The sequence below is a fragment of the Rhinatrema bivittatum genome, chromosome 4 (genome assembly GCF_901001135.1).
Source record: "Rhinatrema bivittatum chromosome 4, aRhiBiv1.1, whole genome shotgun sequence".
NCBI classification, from domain to species: Eukaryota; Metazoa; Chordata; class Amphibia; order Gymnophiona; family Rhinatrematidae; genus Rhinatrema; species Rhinatrema bivittatum.
In genome coordinates this window covers 348,956,435-348,979,135 of record NC_042618.1, presented here as the reverse complement: position 1 = coordinate 348,979,135, position 22,701 = coordinate 348,956,435, and the positions used below count along the sequence as shown (strand labels likewise).

The 22,701-nt window shown below is 42.8% G+C and overlaps 1 long non-coding RNA gene across 1 annotated transcript in view; it reads left to right on the top strand.

Moving 5' to 3' along the window:
* The first annotated feature begins 5,834 nt into the window (after nt 1-5,834).
* The window catches only part of LOC115090956, a 151,159-nt gene continuing 134,292 nt past the window's right edge, over nt 5,835-22,701 (top strand). Inside the window, exons 1-2 of the long non-coding RNA XR_003856555.1 lie at nt 5,835-5,981; nt 7,854-7,891. This is a non-coding gene — a long non-coding RNA (uncharacterized LOC115090956). The remainder of the gene's footprint in view (nt 5,982-7,853; nt 7,892-22,701) is intronic.

Below are 22,701 nucleotides of genomic sequence, written 5' to 3'. Positions count from 1 at the left end.
CCTTAGACTTGAATAGGAAATACAAACAAATGAAATGAAAATGTTTATTGAAATTTGTAGGTGCCTTCTATTTGCTTCAGAGGTCCACAAATTAATGAAAAATGGTCTCATTTATTGCATTTTACCCTTTTGTTTCAAATGAATGCACATATTGTAGCTCCCCTCATTATGCTAAAGCTTTATATTCATGAGATTTTAAAAGGTACTGGAAGAAACCTCACCACCAGTCACTAACATAAATTATTTTCAACAACAAAATACAAGGGGGAAATCCTGCCCAATTGATTGTCCATGGCCTGCCCCATTTGGAGGTGTGGGAGACAGCAGAGAGAATCAGTTGTGAGCTGGTGCTTACTAGGGATGTGAATTGTTTTCCATATCGTCTTAACGATAGAAATCGTGTGGCAGGAGAAGAAAATCGTGTTTGGCACGATTATTTCATTGAAAAATCGTTAAAAATCGTTTTTTCCGATTAGTGCGCACTAACTCGAGTTAGTGCGCACTAACTCCCCGTTAGTGCGCACTAACTCGAGTTAGTGCGCACTAACTCAAAATGATACAAATAGACACTTTCCAGGTCACTGAAGGTCAGTTAGGAATGAATATGTGTTCCTATTGGCTGGCAGCCCTCTTATCTATTGATGTTACCAAGGTTTCCACTGAGGTGATGGTTGGGGGGATGGGAAATGGAACTGGAAACTCATGAACACCAACAGAAAATGAAACAAAGTGTTCACACTTCCCAGGTCAGTAAAGGTCACTTAGGAATGAATATGTATTCCTATTGGCTGGCTGTGCTCTTATCTATTGATGTTACCAAGGTTACCACTGAGGTAATGGTTGGGGGGATGTGAAATGGAAACAGTTGGAAGCTTGACATGTGATGATCAGCACTCACGTGACTAGAACTTCTTTGTTTATTATTTTTGTTAGCAGACACGTGCATGTTGAATTTGCCAATCACTGTGCATTTTAGAAAGGTGGTCCTGGCTGGAACTGTACACAGTTCAAATATATGTAATTGATTGTTGGTAAGTGTATTTTTTAAGTAGCCACACTGGCACAAGTATGTTTACTTTTCCTCCTACTTAACTCACTAGCTCAGCTTTGTAAGAAGGGCTTCTCTGCTTGAGTGAGGGTCAGGCAGCTCCACCCTGTCTGTGAAGCCAGCCTCTCACTAGTAATGCAGGGAGGGAGCTGTCTCAGACTTCACCATCCTCCTCCCCCCCCCCCCTCACCCACACACCATTCACTAGCTGGGACATGGGGGAAGTCAGGAGTGAGGGTCAGGCAGCTCCCCCCTGTCTGTGAAGCCAGCCTCTCACTAGTAATGCAGGGAGGGAGCTGTCTCAGACTTCACCATCCTCCCCCCCCCCCTCACCCACACACCATTCACTAGCTGGGACATGGGGGAAGTCAGGAGTGAGGGTCAGGCAGCTCCCCCCTGTCTGTGAAGCCAGCCTCTCACTAGTAATGCAGGGAGGGAGCTGTCTCAGACTTCACCATCCTCCTCCCCCCCCCTCCCCCACACACCATTCACTAGCTGGGACATGGGGGAAGTCAGGAGTGAGGGTCAGGCAGCTCCCCCCTGTCTGTGAAGCCAGCCTCTCACTAGTAATGCAGGGAGGGAGCTGTCTCAGACTGGTATCAGGGTTAGGGCACTGTGTGCAGGAAGATCACAACACTCCTGGTATTAATAGGGATAGGGCACTGTAAGAGATGACTGTAGTAGATTGAATAAAGATCTGATGTTTCTGCTCTCCTCACACCAAACAAAAACAACACACAAGCAGAGAAGCTCTTCTTACAAAGCTGAGCTAGTGAGTTAAGTAGGAGGAAAAGTAAACATACTGGTGCCAGTGTGGCTACTTAAAAAATACACTTACCAACAATCAATTACATATATTTGAACTGTGTACAGTTCCAGCCAGGACCACCTTTCTAAAATGCACAGTGATTGGCAAATTCAACATGCACTAGCATTTCAGGTGCCTGCTAACAAAAATAATAAACAAACAAGTTCTAGTCACGTGAGTGCTGATCATTACATTACTTTTTTTGTCAAGCTTCCAACTGTTTCCATTTCACATCCCTCCAACCATTACCTCAGTGTTAGCCTTGGTAACATCAATAGATAAGAGCACAGCCAGCCAATAGGAATACATACATACATATTCATTCCTAAGTGACCTTTACTGACCTGGGAAGTGTGAACACTTTGTTTCATTTTCTGTTGGTGTTCGTTAGTTTCCAGTTCCATTTCCCATCCCCCCAACCATCACCTCAGTGGTAACCTTGGTAACATCAATAGATAAGAGGGCAGCCAGCCAATAGGAACACATATTCATTCCTAACTGACCTTCAGTGACCTGGAAAGTGTTTATTTGTATCATTTTCAGTTAGTGCGCACTAAATCGAGTTAGTGCGCACTAACTCCCCGTTAGTGCGCGCTAACTCGAGTTAGTGCGCACTAACACGATTTAACGATTTTTAACGATAAATCGTTAGAATTTCTATTGTATCGTGTTCTATAACGATTTAAGACGATATAAACATTATCGGACGATAATTTTAATCGTTGAAAAACGATTCACATCCCTAGTGCTTACATTATTTTATTCACCCCAAAGGAGTCTTTAAAACTATCATGGCAGTGACACATCAAAGCCATTCACATAAGGGGCATGCCCCTTCTCTCCCTTTTTCTCCGAAGGGAAATGGGCAGGAAAAGAAAGGGGAAGGTTGTTTTCCCGCCAATGACATCAACTTCAGTAAGTGATCTGATGGACTCTAATTAATTTAAATTACTCTTGTAATGCCTCTGGTAAATCTACAGATGCTTTACTGAGTTTTGAAGGCCATCTGCCATCTGAAGTGTCCCACTATCAGAGCTGGGCAAAAAGTGCTCTAAGTCTTGTTTAGAAACCCCGGGAGATGTGCAGTGGCCCTTATCAGCCGGGGTGCATGGTAACTATGTCCCGCAAAGGGTTTCTCCCCAGGAAACTCTCTCAGTGGAGAATAATATTGGCCCTTCTGGCACTGCTCATGTTCTGACTAAGGATTCCATAGAGCAGAGGGTCGCTGTTCCACAGCAAGTTTTATTGTCCCAGACTCACTTTCCATTTGCTGCCTCAGAAGTTACATCAGAACGTAGAAAAATCTTACAAGATATTTGAAGACAGTCTCTTGTCCAGCTTTGTCAATTTTCATCTGCATCATCTTTGAAATGTATAGAACTGGACCAGAGAATAGGTAATATCGAGCCTTCTATTGCCACCCATGAAACTGCTATTTCTAATTTGCAGGCTAGTGCAGCTGTGGCAATCAAAGGTAATATAAGTTTGCATTATAAACTTGAATTGATAGAGAATAAATCAAGGACTAAAAACCTGTGATTTGTCAGTTTTTCCTAAAACTAGACTTCTATCTGGTTTAGAGCTATGTAAGAAATATGCAATTCCCTTTGGATAAAACATTTTTGATCTCTGATTGTTATTATGTGCCAGATGTTAAATGAAGGATTAATTCTACAGAAGGTTCTTCTGATTTATTTGCCCCAATAGATAGCTCTGATATATCTCAGTTTCTGCAGAACTTTCAAGATGTGATTTCAACTAGAGGCACTGTTATTGTTATCTTTTCTCTTGAGTCTGACAAAGAATCCATTTTCTTCGCCAATATTTTAAATTCAAAAATAATACTTTTTGTGAGCAGAGGATTCAGATTTTCCCCCTGACATTTGCAGGGAAACTCAGGAAAGAAGGAGGTTTTTTCTTCAAATTAACTCTTGCGTTCTCCAAATAGGGGCCTCCTTCTTCCTGATGCTTCCTTGCAGGTGTAAAGGTGGTTTTGCCGAAAGAACAGATTAATTTGGGAACCTTTCTATTAGAAAAAGAGCAGGCTAATGAAGGGTATTGGATTGGGTGATGCCACTTGAACTCTCAGTTAGGGCCATTGTTCTTCTAATTATTCTTGATTATTTTCCTAATTATTCCCTATCTTTCCTTATTGTAAAGGGGGACTTTTGTGAGCTTTATACATGTTTGTTTTTTTCCTATTTAAATAGCCTTCTGTGTGCTCCATTGCCTGAATTATTGGATTGCATTGCATGTGATAAAATTCATAAATAAATAATAATAATAAAAAATGCAAGGAAAATAGCAGGGAGTAGTTGGTGATGCCCAGCATTCAAATGATAGCTTGGAGTTATCACACATTTTTTTTTTTGTTTTTGAAAGATCACATGGAAGATGTAAGAGAGTCCTAAAAGTCCCTGCCCCTTATACATAGCTGTGATATCAGAAATTAGGAGAAGTGGTATTTTCTGACTCTCCCCAACTGGGTGATCTCTAGGGAAGAGGAGTTTCAATATAATGGAGGAGCCTAGAATGTTTTGTGCTCTTTCTCCATAGGCAGCTCAGGACTCAAAGTCATGGTCCCTGGAGATTCAGGACAGAAAGTGAATGCTTGCAGCAACTGTGAATGGCTCTGAACTGGAATCTTATTAAAATTCCTTTTTTTTTTTTTTATAATTTTATTTTTATCATTTCAAACTTAACAGCAAGACAATTCTTACTTACAGAAAATAGGAGTACATTGGTACATCATAAGGAATTTCAATCTACTCACAGAAACCAAAACTAAGTCTACCTTATGTAATCCCCTTTAAAGTAATATCCCAGAAGGGGGGGACAGAATATAGAAGAGAGAAAATACTAAATATCTTTACTGAAATCGGCTTAATGTTAATAAAGACTTTCACATACTTATAATCCTCACATTATGGAACTGAGGGAGTAACAACCCTCCTTGCATTTAGGAAGGATTTTAATTGTTCGGGATAAAAGAAAATGAAACATTCTGTTGTAGACTTCACGAGACACTTGCATGGATATTTCAATACGTATGAAAACCCTAAAGCTAGTACTTGTGGCCTTAAAGCAAGAAACATATGTCTCCTGTCCTGAGTGACAGGAGGAAAATCAGGAAAAACTCTAATCTGTGAACCTTTAAAATATTTCTGAAATATCTTTTCATAGTTTCTGCCACATCATTAGCTATTATAAAGGAGACCATTAATGCTGAACATTCATAAAATTCTCCTGAAGAATTTTCAAGGAATCTGGTTAAATTCCCCTTACTTTCACTTCCTTGTAATCTGTCCTTATTCCTAGATGGAACAGGTAAGAAATACAACTTATTCACTGAAGGACATTCCCCTTCCTGAAATTTTAAATTTTCCATGAAATATTTTTTTAAGGTAATAAATGGGAGTTCTCCAATGACCTTCGGAAAATTTAAAAACCTCAAATTTAAATGTCTTGTATAATTCTCCAGGTGTTCCAGTCTCCTTGAGACCACACTGATCTCCTTCACAACTTTTACGTTACATTCTTGGGTTTTCTTTAATTCAGCTTCCACTGCATTCAGTTTTGGCTTAATTTCATCTATTTGTGTTTCATGAAGTTCCAACTTATGATTTACAATATCATTTTTATCTTGCAAATCCCCCAAAGACTTCACTAAAGCAGCCATAATGTCCCAAATCGCTTCTAGCGTGATCTTCTCCGGCTTTTCGGGCATCACAAAGCGGGGACGCTGAAATAACTCACCCGCTTTTGCCACAGGAGATATTCCAGCCAGCTGAAAGTTCCTACCAGCATGCTCTGTCGTTCCTGCCAGACACTCCGTTTCTCTCTCCCATGTAGGGGTTGATGCAGGAGGCTCAGATATCAAAGCTGCCGCCGTTGTTACACCAGGGCTCTCCGGGGGCTGTAACAGGAACACAGCATCTCCTTCCCTCTGACCTCCTTCTGCTGCAGTCGCTGCTAGCACGTCATGGCTCAGCGACTCAGCCATCTCGGGGAAGCTCGGGACTGGAGCGGAGTCGGGCAAACGAGGATCCGGGGGGCTCAAAGAGACTTCACCAGGTGAGAGCTGCACTCCCTCGCTAGCTCCCACAGTGGTTACTTCACCTCCCGGTAAGAAAGTCTTTGCAGGCACGAATGATGTTATTAGAGGCTGAGTTAAGGAAACCTCCGGTTCAGAAGGAAAAACTCAAGCTTTCCTTTCCGCTTTGCAGGCATTTTTGCAGAAATATTTTGCTTAGAACGGAGCTCAGCACTTCCGTGTCTGGTCACGCCGCCATCTTGCCCCCGATCTAGGTGTCTTAAAATTCCTTTTGAAGGGAAACCTATCTCAAGTATCCTGCTCTTTTGGGAATTGCCCAATTTTGTGGATCTTGAGAAGAAGTGGGAATTATGCTCAGGAGCAGTCCAAGCTTCAAGGAGTGTGTGTTCTGCTGCTGAAGAGGTTTTGCACCCAGGAGATAGGTGGCAGGAATTTCTTCTAATCCTAGTCCAGGGATGGTGAACTCTAGTCCTCGAGTGCCACAAACAGGCCAGGTTTTCAGGATATCCACAATGAATATGCATGATGTAGATTTGCATATTCATTGTGGATATCTTGAAAACCTGACCTGTTTGTGGCACTCGAGGATTGGAGTACACCATCACTGTCCTAGCCAGGCCCGGCATGACCGGGTATGTGTATCATGCATTTGCATGGGGCGGGACACCCGGGGGGGGGGGGCAGCAGTGGGAACAGAAAAGGCGCAGGGCTGCCAGCTGAGCCAAACCCTCTGGCAGTTGAAGAGGAAGAGAGGCAGCCGGTCGCGGGCTGCAGCAAAGTTCAACCCCCCGACAGGTTGAACTACCATACCACCACAGTGTTCCTTCCTGCTTCAGTGCCAACTCCGTGCCCGCCCCCCCCCCCCCCCCCATGGGCTGATGAGAAGAGGAGCCCACCATGCTGTGGTGGAACTCATCCCTCCATGGCTTGAAAAGAAGAGGAGCCCTTGGTGCCATGGTGGAGCTCATCCCACTAGGCCTAAAGAGGAGCCCAGGGGGCCATGATGGAGCTCATCCCACCAGGCCTGAAGAGAACAGGAGGCCATGTATGTGTCTGTCTGAGTCTATGTGAGAGTTTATGTATGTGTGTATATCTGTGTGCGAGTCTGTCTGCGTCTATGTGAAATCTTGTTTGTATGTGGCTATGTGACATCCTGTATGCTTGTGTATGTCGTGAAAGCTTAGCTTGTGTGTGTGTGTGTTTGATAGCCTGTATGCATGTGTGTGTCTGTGTGAAAGCTTGTGTGTGTTTGTGTGTGTGTGTGTGTGACAGCCTGTATGCATGTGTCTATGTGAAAGCTTGTGTGTAGCCATGTGAGAGCCTATGTGCTTATATGTGTGTCTGTGAGTGCCTGTATGCATGTGGTGTGTCTGTGTGAGAGCCTGTGTATATATGCATATATGTGTGTGTGTGTGTGTGTGTGTGTGCGCCTGTGAGAGCCTATGTATCACATATAGGCTCTCAGAGGCAGGCACACACACACATTAAGTGTCTGAGAGAAAGAGGAAGTATGTGTGCGAGCATAGGCATGTATATCCGACAGGGAGTGTGTGAGAGAATCAATGTGTTATTGTGTGTGTGAGAGAGAGAGAAGATAAAGCTCAGGGTGACTGGAAATGAAAAGATCCCACGTATGGAGAGCAGGATATTTTTTAATCCTTATTAATTTTAATTATTGGTGTAATTTGATGTTTTTGCTGTTTTGAAATATTTAATTTTTTTTGGGGGGGGGAAATATTAGAACATTTTTTTATTTATTGGATTTTTTGAAATATTGCATTGGTATTTGAGAAATTTTGGATAATCAATTAATTGGTTTGAAATATTTATTCATTCTATGAATATGATTTTACTATTATTATGTTTTATATTTCTCTATTTTATTATTTAATATTAATGAAGAATGGTTATGTTTTTGTTTTCCATTGTTGCTCTGCATATAGAGGCTGGCTTGTCATGGGTATCACTTCAGTTCTTCTCAGTAAGTTTCTATTTATATTTATTTATTTATTTATTTGGTTAAGACTTTTTTATATACCGGAGATCATATACTAGTACATATTGCTTCGGTTTACATATAACCAGAATTAGAATTACCAAATATATGGTGTACATTGAACATTAACAATAAACAGTTAGCAATTAATAAATAAGGTATACATTAAACATGGAGTATTTTGTATTTGAAACATAAAATATGTACAGTGAACTATTAATAAATAATGAGTGGGGTATACATTGAATCTGGCGTATAATGCAAGAAGCATAAAATGTATGGTGCAGTATAGGTGGTAAGGTAATTTATTGATGGCGTGCGAGTTTAAGTGAAGGCTTCGGTAAAGAGCCAGGTCTTCTTGACTCTTTATTCTGTATTTGGTCAGGGTCTGTCTGTATTCTGTATATGTGACTGAGGTGAGGTATTTCGCTAGCATGCAGTTTCTGTATAGGGATCTATAGTGGCCTGGCTTGTTCTATTTTCCCAATAGGAGGTGTATTGGTGTTCTAGGGCCTAGTGTAATATTTGCAGTATTGCCTTTTCATAGATAAGGTTCGATAAGGTTGCTTCTGTTTGAGAGCTTGTAGTTAGGATTGTTTTCATATGGGAGGTTTACTATATTGTAATAGTAATTACATTTATTCATGACTTTCTGAGGTGCCATTATAGATTCCATAGAGGTTCCAAGTGTCCTTTTTTGCTGAGTTTTCTGGTTGGCACCACAGCAGTTCATGTAAATAAAATATATATGTTGTGTGTGACATTTTTCCTCAAAACACTGTACTCGTGAATACTATTTTTCATGTAGAATTTGTTACATGTGCATAGTTACATTTTGTATGGCTATAGATGGTGTGGAAGTAGGGGAGGGTGTGTGTGCAAGGCTGTAACATTTCCCTAGGATATGTAATACCCTTCCCTTGACCTGTAGAGGGGTGGACACCCATCCACCCCTCTGTAGAGGGGTGGATGGGTGTCCGTTGTTAAAAATATAGATTTCTGGAGGGAGCTGGGCTTTATTTGACCAGCCTGGAACAGAGACTGAATGAATTATGAGGGGGGGGGGGGGGGGGGGGGGCAGCACATTAATTGGTCGCACAGAGCAGCAACAAACCTAGCACCGGCCCTGGTCCTAGTCCAAGAAGAAGTCTCAGAAATGAGTCACTGGAATGAGGAAAGATCTCATTGTGCTGCAAGGAAGTGACACAATGGCATGGACTTCCAAAGGCAGCATGAAAGGGTCATAACAGCATCACCAGTGACATAAACAGCCCAATGTACTGTGAAAAGGGCAACACAGAATTAATAGCGGCATGAAGACCCCCCCAGTATACCAAAACAGGGACAAAACTGGCACAAACAGTGGCATGAACACCCCAAGGCACTATAAGAGGGGAAAGAAGCAAAATCAGGGCCATCAACATCCCAAGAAACAGTTGTGTAGATATTGAAACATAAATATCTATCGGGCCGATACAGTAAAATGCGTGGGAGAGCCAGCGCTCCAAGGCGAGCACCCGATCTCCCGACGCGTGCTGAGGCCACCCTCCTGGGTGCATGATTCTGTATGCTAATGAGGGCTCGCCGTAATAAGGAGACGCTAGGAACACTAGCGCATCCCTAGCACCTCCTTATTTGGCAGAAGCAGCGGCTGTCAGCGGGTTTGACAGCCGACGCTTAATTTTACCGGCATCAGTTGTCGAACCCGCTGACAGCCACGGGTTCAGAAAACAGACACCGGCAAAACTGAGCGTCTGTCTTCCAACCTGCAAGCCGCGGGCTGATTTTTTTTTTTTTTTTTTACGATTTTTTATTTTTTTTTTATTTTTGGGGCCTCCGACTTAATATCGCTATGATATTAAGTCAGAGGGTGACAGAAAAGCAGTTTTTTCTGCTTTTCTGTACACTTTCCCAGTGCTGGCTGAAATTAACTCCTGCCTTTGGGCAGGCATTAATTTCTGAGAGTAAAATGTGCGGCTTGGCTGCACATTTTACTATCTGTAAGGCGCGGGAATAACTAATAGGCTCATCAACATGCATTTTTATGTTGCTAGCGCTATTAGTTTTTGGAGGGTTGGACACACGTTTTCCTCATGCTATTACCCCTTACTGTATAAGGGGTAATAATAGCGCGCCGAAAATGCGTGTTCAGACAGGGGCTAATGGTGAGCTCGGCCGAGCGCACCGTTCTGTATTGGCCTGTATGTAAGTTAGCAGATAACTTTTATCTGGCTAACTTCAGGGGCATGGCTAATTATGCTGCTGAATATCCCTGATGAAATAGCTAGACAGTTGGAATATCCCTGATGAAATAGCTAGTTAGCTGGATAAGTCTTATCCAGCTAACTTTAGGCCTGCTATTAAACAGATCTAACTTATCCAGTTAACACAACTGGAAAGGTTTGAATATCGCTACTTATCCGGCTATTAGGGTCATTTATCAAAATGTGCTAAGGTGTTTTTGCATGCGTTAAGGGCTTAACGCATGCAAAAAGTGCCGTTAATGCATGTGATCACACCATAACGTATGGAGCGATGCAAATCTGAAAAAGAGGAGGAGTTAGGGGTGGGATTTACCATTTTGAGAAGTCCTATTGCATGGCTTTAGCTACACCTTTTTGAGTAGTGTTAAGGACTTGATTGTATTTTGTGATGTGTTCTCAAAGGCCTGTTTTACAGCTGAGAGAGAGAGAGACTAGCCATAATGCCCTCACCCTAGATAGGTATTTATATCTCTATGGGAGGCTCACCTTGTAACTCGAAGTGAGGTATAGGTATTAGTGTAGCGGGTTAGGGGCCACATTGACATTCAAAGTGAGACGTACAAACAGAACAGTGCTCTCTTGTGAACATTTGATGACCCTCGGAGTGAGGAAACTCACCCAAAGATGAGATTTGTGCAATGTTCTCTCAACTTAGCTTGATATTACCCAGGTAGAGAGTCCATCAAGCTAGGTTGAGAGAACATTGCACAAATCTCATCTTTGGGTGAGTTTCTTCACTCTGAGGGTCATCAAATGTTCACAAGAGAGCACTGTTCTGTTCGTACATCTCACATTGAATGTCAAAGTGGCCCCTAACCCCTACACTAATACCTAAACATCACCTCGAATTACTAGGTGAGATTCCCATAGCAATATAAATACCTATTTTGGGTGATATCTATCTCTCTCTCTCTCTCATCCCCCCAGTGGTTGTATATAGGAAATACCACATTCTGGCACTTATCTCAAAGTGCAAGAAAGTTATTGCAATTTGTGGTAACTTAGCTCTTCGCATATGTATTAGCGCAAATTGCGATAAACTGCCTGTTACCATAAAACATGCCCCTTTTTCTATCGCATGCGGTATTTAGTGCATTTTGATAAATCCAGGCCTATGTTAGCCAGATAAGCAGTTCCTCCCTGGAATGCCCATATCCTACTACCACTTATCCAGCTAAATACTTAGCCAGATAAGTAGTTATCTGGTTAAATGGTGGCTGCTGAATGGGTCTGGATGTTTAGCTGCTGCTACTTAGCTGGATAAGACACTTCTTATCTGGCTAAGTAGTGCTGCTGAATATCTACCTAGGGGCCCGATGCAAAAAGGTTGTGCTGAAAGCGGGCGCTGAGAGTTCAGCATCCACTTTCCTAACGCGCCCCCTGGCACCTCTCCTGGGGGTGCAATGCAATATTTAAATTAGGGCTCACACTGTCAAGGAGGCGCTAGGGGTGATTGTGTGCCCCTAGCACCTCCTTGATAGATTGCGCCAGAGAGAGGTCCACTGTCGGTGGCTGTCTGCCTGTTAAAAAAACAGACGCTGAATTTATCAGCATTACTTTCTCCTAACCAGCACACATTCAGGGGTTAGGAAAATGGACGCTGATAAATTCAGCGTCCATTCTCCCAACCTGACTACCGGCACCAGAAAGAGTGCATAAATCAATATTAAAGTGTTGGGCACTTAATATTGAATTATGTACTCCTTCACTTATTGCCGATTGGTCCCTTTACTGTCACATGTCAATGAAAGGACCAATCTCCTTTCAAAAGGCTGTCCTGAAAGGGGATTGGTCCTTTCACTGACATGTGACTGTGAAAAGGACCAATGAGCAATTAGTGAAGGAGTGAATAATATTAAATGCCTGGCACTTTAATATTGATTTATACACTCCTTATGGTGCTGGTAGTCAGGTTCGGAGAATGGACGCTGAATTTATCAGCGTCCATTTTCCTAATCCATGCATGTGCCAGGGGTTCAGGAAACAGACGCTTGTCAACTGAGCGTTTGCTTCCTGCACCCGACTGCCAGAGCTTTTTTTTAAACTTTTGTTTTTTTATTATTTTTTTAAAGAGTTGTTCCTCTTACTTAAAATCCAAACGATATTAAGTAGGATGCAGTACAGAAAAACATTTTTTTCTGCTTTTCTGTACTAGTTGTTGTAGTAGCGCTCAGCAATTAATGCCTGCTCCGGGCAGGCGTTAGGGGTGTGCATTCGTTTTCGATGTATTGTGAATCCACAACGTATATGCCATATTTGTTGTATTCGTGGGGGTTCCGAAACATATGGCAAACCCCCACGAATACAACAGATCACCAACGAATAGACCCCCCACCCTCCTGACCCCCCAAGACTTGCCAAAAGTACCTGGTGGTCCAGCGGGGGTCCTGGAGCCATCTCCTGCACTCGGGCTGTTGGCTGCCGGTATTCAAAATGGCGCTGATAGCCCCTGTGACATAGTAAGGGCAAAGGTTATCAGCACCATTTTGAATACTGGCAGCTGATGACCTGCGTGCAAGAGATCGCTCCAGGACCCCCACTGGACCACCAGGGACTTTTGGCAAGTCTTGGGAGGGACTCCTGGTCCAGCGGGGGTCCTGGAGCGATCTCTTGCACGTGGATCATTGGCTGCCAGTATTCAAAATGTTGCCGATAGCCTTTGCCCTTACTATGTCACAGGGGCTATCGGCACCATTTTGAATACCGGCAGCCGACAGCCCGAGTGCAGGAGATCGCTCCAGGAACCCCGCTGGACCACCAGGTACTTTTGGCAAGTCTTGGGGGGGGGGGTCAGGAGGGTGGGGGGTTGTAGATAAATAACTTTAAAGGGTTGGGATGGGGTTTTTTGGGGGGAACGAATGTATTTTTGACATATGAACAGATCGGGGGCCCCTGAGAACAGATGCAATGGATTTGGGTCCCTATGAATCCGAATTCCAAATGGGAGAAATCCTTCCCTGCTGCACATCCTTAGCAGGCGTAAATATTTGATCGCTAAAATGTGCATTCTAGACACACATTTTTTTTTTTGTATTGGGAGTGAATAGCTAATAGCCTCATTCACATGCATTTATATGTGATAAGCGCTATTAGTTTCACTCTGAATTAGACGTGCTTTGTAAAGGTGCTAATCCCCTTAGGGGCGGATTTTCAGCGCCCTGCTCGCCTAAATCCGCCCAAAACCGGGCGGATTTAGGCGAGCAGGGCCTTGCGCGCCGGTAAGCCTATTTTACATAGGCCTACCGGCGCGCGCAGACCCCGGGACTCGCGTACGTCCCGGGGTTTTCGGAGGGGGGCGTGTCGGGGGCGTGTCGGCCGCGTTTTGGGGGCGGGTACGGGGCGTGGCTATGGCCCGGGGGCGTGGCCGCGCCCTCCGTACCCGCCCCCAGGTCGCGGCCCGGCGCGCAGCAGGCCCGCTGGCGCGCGGGGATTTACGTCTCCCTCCGGGAGGCGTAAATCCCCCGACAACGGTAAGGGGGGGGTGTAGACAGGGCCGGGTGGGTGGGTTAGGTAGGGGAAGGGAGGGGAAGGTGAGGGGAGGGCAAAGGAAAGTTCCCTCCGAGGCCGCTCCGATTTCGGAGCGGCCTTGGAGGGAACGGGGGGAGGCAGCGCGGCTCGGCGCGCGCAGGCTATACAAAATCGATAGCCTTGCGCGCGCCGATCCAGGATTTTAGTGGATACGCGCGGCTCCGCGCGTATCTACTAAAATCCAGCGTACTTTTGCTTGAGTCTGATGCGCAAGCAAAAGTAGGCTGTTCGCGCGCCTCTTAAAATCTACCCCTTATTGCATAAGGGGATTAGTTAGCGCCTATACAACCTGCGCCCAACCGCAGGTTATACAGTGCACTCGGCTGAGTGCACTGTATTGCATCGGCCCCTAGGAGTGCAGAGCAAGACATCAAGAAGCGTTATGTTAACACCTTAAGACTGCTGTTTTGGATGTTATACTTACACTATCACCGTTTAAACACACACAGACAGTAAGTTGTCACAGTCACTTGGCTCACAGTCACATGGCATAGCACTTCCTGAACACACAGAGGCAATCTCAGGGAGACAGTGTACTTTTCCTAATGATACACATTGTGTCTGCTTTTAGACCTGCTGATATACCATATTACTCGAAATGTAACAGCTTACAGCTTCAGTGAAAGAATCAGCACAGCAGTGCACTGAAGCAGTGACAGACTGACAACACTTTCATTTCTTTTTTATAAACCTTTCCTGGACCTCTCAACTCTGAGAAACAAGGATCTTCACAGACTGTGTGTATTAACTGTCTGAACTGGTGTCTGTCCTAGTTTAATTTTGCTTCACTTTCAACTTAAAAAAAAACCAGAAGTAATAAGCTGGGATAGGCTGATTGAAAAACAGCTTGCAAGTGATTGGTCCTACTCCTTGCCCTATCCCCCACTGGATCCAAGTTGTCTGAAATAAGTGAAAAAAAATGCATTGCTTAATTTTTCCCTCATACACTTTAATGGACAACACAATTAATGAAAATGAAAATGAAAATTTTTTCATTTCCAACTTTAAGTTTCATCCACAATGCAACAAAATGGAAAAAAAATGTCTTTCTTTTTAATTTGAAATGAATGCACATCCTTTGCAGCATCAATCGTACAGAATTAATTTTGTGATCCTATGATAGTGCTATAGCTCCCATGCAGGTCTCTCTAGTAAAAGATTGGAACTGATGTCCTAAAACAAACCTCCTCAAGACAAAACATTCAATGTCATAAAGGATGATGAGGTCATTTGAAAATAATAGCAGAGCCTGAGGATGGGACATGCTCTATATTCTGAGGCCTGGATTATGGTGGGCAGTGTACTATATTCTTATTAAACACAGGAATGAGATCGGCAAAGGTGAACAAAACAGTAGAAGTGAAGCATAGACTAAAATGAACTGTTGCTTGTCCTCAATAGATTATTTCTTTTTCATAGTGAGCCATCTTAAATGCACGGAAAAAGGAAAAAGGCACACACTTCATGCTATATATTAATTTTGCAGTGCTGACATATGACTTACAGAATTGATGTGCACATGCCATATCTTTCTTAGAGGTAAGTAAAAAAAAGACCCCCAATTTTCTGAATCTGAAATACTGGTGGACATGAGAATAAAAGGGAAATCATTTGTACATTCTACAAGCAGTAATAACATAAAAATTATCAAGTAGCTGCATGAGAGAAATAAATGAATGTTCTCTCTTTGATTGCTGAGAAATATCTAAAGGGCATGAGCACAGATGTATTAGTTTGTTACCATTGGCCTTTAGTCTGCAAATCTCAAGGGCATGCCAAAAAAATAAAATAAAATGATACATAAGAGCAAATCTCAGCAGGATAGAGCTGAATATTCCTTGAGGTCACCTCATATGCTTTTGTTTACTTTTTTGCAGCATGAGAAAGCCATGTGATAGGTGTCAAACATTTCCAGATACACAACCATTTTGCACGTTGTTCAAGAGCTCCTGTGAACCATGACAGGCAAAATTAAAATGGTATCCTTGAGCATCACTTTGAACAGCTCATGTAACTGGAAAGGCAATATATAAAATAATAAGTGAAATGAAATATGCAATACTGCATTGTAATATACAGGACTGAGCTTGTTGTTGGTATGATGGAATCTTCTCTCCTTATCTGGAACAATTTCTGGCTCGATCTGCTTATTTAGCATCAGAACTGGGTGTGAGCAGGGCCGGTGCAAGGGGATTTGGCCCCTAGGCGAGCCTTCTCCCTTGTGCCCCCCCGTTGCGCCACCACTCCCAGGTCTTGGCCCTGATTCCTACCTCATTCTCTATCACGCCCGCTGACTGTGTGGTTTTCTGGGTCGCGAGCAGGTTGGGCACTGCTTGTGGCCCTCCAAATCTCCACTCCTCTTTACCACCACTTGCAGCCCCTTATGACTTGCACCCAGTGGCGCACCAAGAGTCTCCGGCACCCCAGGGGCCAATGCATTTATGTTCCTCTCCAGCATCCCCCCCATAACCCATCTTGTACTATTTAATTTAAGGTCACAGAAAAATCAGTGGCATCTCTAGACAGAAGAATTTTTTTTTTTTTTTGGGGGGGAGCCAAAATGACATTTCTTTATCACACCCACCTCTATAGCATGGATCCTGCTTTAAAATTGGTTAAAAAAAAGTGATAATAAAAAAGTCCAAAGGGTCTTCTGTGTAATTTTAAAAAGCTGGCCAGTTTCACACTATAAAATTATTTGATAGCCTCATTCAACTAATTCTATATGGCTATGAAAGTGAAGTCTGGAATATATAGGAAGGGACAGAATGTCAATATAAATCCTGCACCTCCAGTTCTGTAACTATGTGCATCCACTGAAATTCCCCCAACAATGGAGCTTGGATGTTTCCCTTACAGCTCATCATACTAAAAGATATTTTCAAATTCTGGTGTCACCTCACAGTAGCACAAACACCTTCCACTGCCAGGCACATTGTGAACTAACACAAAACCCCACAAAAAAGACACTCAAAATCTATACTGCAATCCCATCATAACATAACAGTAATAACACCAAGGACTCAAACAACAATAACCCTACCCATGAATAAGCAAGGGTAAATATTACACTGGGTCCTAGAATACCAATACACCACCTACTGAGGAAACAAAACAAACCCGATTGCTATAGATCCCTATACAGACACTACATGCTAGCAGAATCTCTCATCATGGTCACACACACAGAGCAGAGACAGACCCTCACCAAATACAGAATACAAAATAAAGGAGCACAAATTAGACAAAAGTGAAATGGAAACCCCAAGAAGCCAGACTCTGTGTATTAACAATGGAAAAACAGAACCACCATTCCTCATAAAACAATAAAATCAAGAAACATAAAGCATCAGTTATAATAGTAAAACCATACTAATAAAAGTATATTTTAAAACTACAGATAAATAGAATTTCTATTAATTAAAATTATATATTTTTTACAATTTCCCAAAAACCAATAAAATATTTCAAAACAGCACATATATCAAATAACACCCAATAATTAAAACTAATAATGATTTTAAAAAGCCCCTGCTGTCCATGCATGGAGCTCTTGATTTCCAGTCACCCTGATATTGTCGAGAATTAGGAGGTTATCCTCTCTCTCTCACACATACTCACATGTCCATTCTCTCTTAGACATATACTGTCACATACATACACATTCATGCTCTTATACCCACCATAACCTCTCGCTCTCACAGACACTGACACACTCTCAGGGTGTAAGACAATAGGCTGTGCCAACCATGCTACAGCATCAAAGGTCCACAGATGCCATGTTCACAACTGTGGCTTTCCTGTTGATTTGTGAGGTATGCACTATTAAGAAAGCTTTTTCTATATTCTGGTGCTGACTCTTGCCTTTGTTGATTTTCTGGTGTTGCATTAGTTCTCTCTTCCTGCTGAAACCTTTCCTACATTCAGAACATATGAAAGGTTTCTCCAGTGCATGTTTATGTCATGCTTGCATTTCTTCCTTCTGATTGAGAATTTTGGTTTAGTCTATATTATTTATATTATCATCAGTATCAGATCTCTGCTGTGATTTCAGAGTTACATTGCTCTTACCCTGTGTGTGTGATATTACTGGCACTTTGCTCATACACATGAGAATTCTGTGCTAAATTTTCTGCTGAATTTCTTTGCTTCTTTTCTGAGCTATATTTATTCCTGTACTTATTTCCCCAGTCAGAACAGGAAGACGCATCATCTCTATGTCTTTCTGGTAGCATCATATACTCTTCTGAGCTCCCAGTGATGTGTCCCTGTATTACTGTTTCTGGAATTAACTTTTTCTTAAGATTGGAGAATTGCATGGAAAAACATGGGAGATCATTAGTGGCTAAAGGATGAAGATAAAGGAAAAGGGTAACCCATGTTAATTAGGGGAATCTGCATGGAGAAGATGTTACTGATCTAAAGAATAAAAAAGCTATATAAAAATAAAACAAAATAAAAATAAACTTGCTGGGCAGACAGCATGAACTACTTGGGTACTTTTCTGCCATCATGTAATGTATTACTATGTATTAGAACCAGTAACGAGAAGGGGTAGGAGAAGAAACATGCACTTTCTTTCTTTTTTTAACATTATTTCATTTTGGGGACAAAACACCCATGAAAAAAACAAGAATAAAGCAGGGAAGGAGAAGTAGGCTGGAATTTTAGAGGTATACAACAAAATAATAAAATAGAGAACCAGAAAAGAGGTGAGGTAGGAAGGAAAACTTTTATTTCAGTTTTTTTTACATTTTTTGAAAGGGGAGGGGGGAACAACACAGTATAGCAAAGAAAGAAGAATGACGAGAGAACTGGGATGGAATTCTAGAGATGTGTAATGAAACAGTAAGATAGAGAACCAGAAAAGAAATGGGGTGAAAGGACAAACTTGTATTTTTTCCTTTTTTACATTATATTTTAAGGACATAACATCCCAGTATAATCAGAAAAGAAGTAGATTGGAAGAACTAGGTTGAGATACAAGTAACTACAAGAAGGCATGAAACCCCCCCCCCCCCCAGGTGAAGCATCTGGGGCATGGCAGTTAGACATATTGGCTAGAGATGTGAATCGTGTCCTCGATCGTCTTAACGATCGATTTCGGCTGGGAGGGGGAGGGAATCGTATTGTCGCCGTTTGGGTGTTTAGAGTATCGTGAAAATCATTAAAATCGTGAACCGGCACACTAAAACCCCCTAAAACCCACCCCCGACCCTTTAAATTAAATCCCCCACCCTCCCGAACCCCCCCCAAATGCCTTAAATTACCTGGGGGTCCAGCGGCGGTCCGTAGCTAAATCGGGGGAAGGGGGAGGGCAGGAAAACCGGCACACTAAAACACCCTAAAACCCACCCCCAACCCTTTAAATTAAATCCCCCACCCTCCCGAACCCCCCCCCCCCAAATGCCTTAAATTACCTGGGGGTCCAGCGGTGGTCCATAGCTAAATCGGGGGAAGGGGGAGGGCAGGAAAACCGGCACACTAAAACACCCTAAAACCCACCCCCGACCCTTTAAATTAAATCCCCCACCCTCCCGAACCCCCCCCCCCCCCCCAAATGCCTTAAATTACCTGGGGGTCCAGCGGTCCGGAACGGTCTCCTGCAATTGAATCGTGTTGTCTTCAGCCGGCACCATTCTGCGCCGCCATTTTGCAAAATGGCGGCGGCCATAGACCAACACGATTCGACTGCAGGAGGTCGTTCCGGACCCCCGCTGGACTTTTGGCAAGTCTTGTGGGGGTCAGGAGGCCCCCCCAAGCTGGCCAAATGTCCCTGGGGGTCCAGCGGGGGTCCGGGAGTGATTTCCTGCCGCAAATCATTTTTCGTACGGAAAATGGCACCGGCAGGAGATCGACTGCAGGAGGTCGTTCAGCGGGGGTTCCGGACCCCAGCTGACCCCTCACTATCAGGTGCAGAAAGTGTGCAAAGCAATAGATACCCTGAAAGTCCCTCATCTTCAATTATCCTTATCATATATTTCCTACTCTCTGTCATAAAGAAGGCTGCCTGACTACTTCTTTCTCTCCAGTCTGTCAAACCTCCAGCATAATTCTTATGGCTGATAGAATATTACATGAAGTATGGTTGCTATCCATCAGCTGATGTAAGTTTCCACTAGAGCTGCTACCTGACCCTGCCTCAGCCAAATCTCACCAGTGTGCCATCAGGAAGAGCTAAACATGCATAGCATTCATACTGGTCCAGATGTCACTGATAAAATGCATGCAATTTCCTACTTTCTTAGCAGATAAGCCTGTATGCAACTACAACACTGGATCTACAGGGGGGAATAACCTGTCTAATAATTGTAGTCCTATAGGGTACATTGTAATTGGGGGGCTAACACAAGCAGCAGATTCTTAAAGCCTATGTTCGCCACCACCTGCTTCTCATTGCTAATTTCTTGCCCCAGGACAGTGGTATGGAACACCATTCCATTTAGGGAAGCTAACCAAATTGATAGTGCAGTAATAATGGGAGACTTCAATTACCACACACTATAAACAGTTATAATAAAGCACAACGAGTGCAAGTCTCACTATCAAGACGTTGTGTAATGGTATTCTTAAGATTTTTTCTTAAAGGTGCTATTATTATTATCTAAAGAGCCATCATAACACCTGCAGGCATACCAGCATGTTTTGCTTGAAGGTTTTGCCACCTCAGATCATTTTTAATCATTGGCCCCAGTCCTTTATTTTTCACCAATTTTTTGGATTTTTTTGTTTTTGTAAAATTCAATATCGGGGTAAATACGCTCGTTGAAGAAACTCGGAAATTTTATTTAAAGCCCAGTCCGACGCGCGTTTCGCTCCGCTTCATCAGGGACTGAAACAAGTATCCTCCGCTTTTATTTTTGGAGATAAATTGCCCCGTTACTCAGTTGTTGGCTTACTTCTAGCCTTCTGTGAAGGACAAACAACTATTATTTAATAAACTGTGCAGCACGCTCATAATTTAAAATTGGCACATACCTGGGTAGAACTGAGTAGAACTGTAATGCACTCACCCAACCTTGCCGCCGTGTTTCTCTCTCTGGCGTCCGAGCAGAGTTGCTGCGAGATTCTCGCTGATTTTAAATGATTTTACATTCGGCAGCTGTGTGAAATCAAGCTGGTATTACATGATTTTACATTCGGCAGCTGTGTGAGATCAGGCCAAGTCGGCTGGAAAAGTGACATTTACATAAAATGCACCCACTTATGTTCTGTCAGTCGTGTGCGAAAGGGACGCTTTGTCATGCCCACGTAGATAAGCCCACTGGACTTAATAAAGAAATTGGAGGAAGGATCCAACAGAAGAAAATAGGATAAAGCATAAACGTTGGCAAGTTAAATGTAAGACATTGATAAGACAGGCTAAGAGAGAATTTGAAAAGAAGTTGGCTGTAGAGGCAAAAACTCACAGTAAAATCTTTTTTAAATATATCCGAAGCAGGAAGCCTGTGAGGGAGTCAGTTGGACCGTTAGATGATCGAGGGGTTAAAGGGGCACTTAGAGAAGATAAGGCCATCGCGGAAAGATTAAATGATTTCTTTGCTTCGGTGTTTACTGAAGAGGATGTTGGGGAGATACCCGTAATGGAGAAGGTTTTCATGGGTAATGATTCAGATGGACTGAATCAAATCACGGTGAACCTAGAAGACGTGGTAGGCCTGATTGACAAACTGAAGAGTATTAAATCACCTGGACCGGATGGTATACACCCCAGAGTTCTGAAGGAACTAAAAAATGAAATTTTAGACCTATTAGTAAAAATGTGTAACCTATCATTAAAATCATCCATTGTACCTGAAGACTGGAGGATAGCAAATGTAACCCCAATATTTAAAAAGGGCTCCAGGGGTGATCCAGGAAACTACAGACTGGTTAGCCTGACTTCAGTGTCAGGAAAAATAGTGGAAAGGGTTCTAAACATCAAAATCACAGAACATATAGAAAGACATGGTTTAATGGAACAAAGTCAGCATGGCTTTACCCAGGGCAAGTCTTGCCTTACAAATCTGCTTCACTTTTTTGAAGGAGTTAATAAACACGTGGATAAAGGTGAACCGGTAGATGTAGTATACTTGGATTTTCAGAAGGCATTTGACAAAGTTCCTCATGAGAGGCTTCTAGGAAAAGTAAAAAGTCATGGGATAGGTGGCGATGTCCTTTCGTGGATTGCAAACTGGCTAAAAGACAGGAAAAAGAGAGTAGGATTAAATGGACAATTTTCTCAGTGGAAGGGAGTGGACAGTGGAGTGCCTCAGGGATCTGTATTGGGACCCTTACTTTTCATTATATTTATAAATGATCTGGAAGAAATACGACGAGTGAGGTAGTCAAATTTGCAGATGACACAAAATTGTTCAGAGTAGTTAAATCACAAGCAGATTGTGATAAATTGCAGGAAGACCTTGTGAGACTGGAAAATTGGGCATCCAAGTGGCAGATGAAATTTAATGTGGATAAGTGCAAGGTGATGCATATAGGGAAAAATAACCCATGCTATAATTATGCAATGTTGGGTTGCATATTAGGTGCTACAACCCAAGAAAGAGATCTAGGCGTCATAGTGGATAACACATTGAAATTGTCGGTTCAGTGTGCTGCGGCATTCAAAAAAGCAAACAGAATGTTGGGAATTATTAGAAAGGGAATGGTGAATAAAATGGAAAATGTCATAATGCCTCTGTATCGCTCCATGGTGAGACCGCACCTTGAATACTGTGTACAATTCTGGTCGCCGCATCTCAAAAAAGATATAATTGCGATGGAGAAGGTGCAGAGAAGGGCTACCAAAATGATAAGGGGAATGGAACAGCTCCCCTATGAGGAAAGACTAAAGAGGTTAGGACTTTTCAGCTTGGAGAAGAGATGGCTGAGGGCGGATATGATAGAGGTGTTTAAAATCATGAGAGGTCTAGAACGGGTAGATGTGAATCGGTTATTTACTCTTTTGGATAGTAGAAGGACTAGGGGGCACTCCATGAAGTTAGCATGGGGCACATTTAAAAC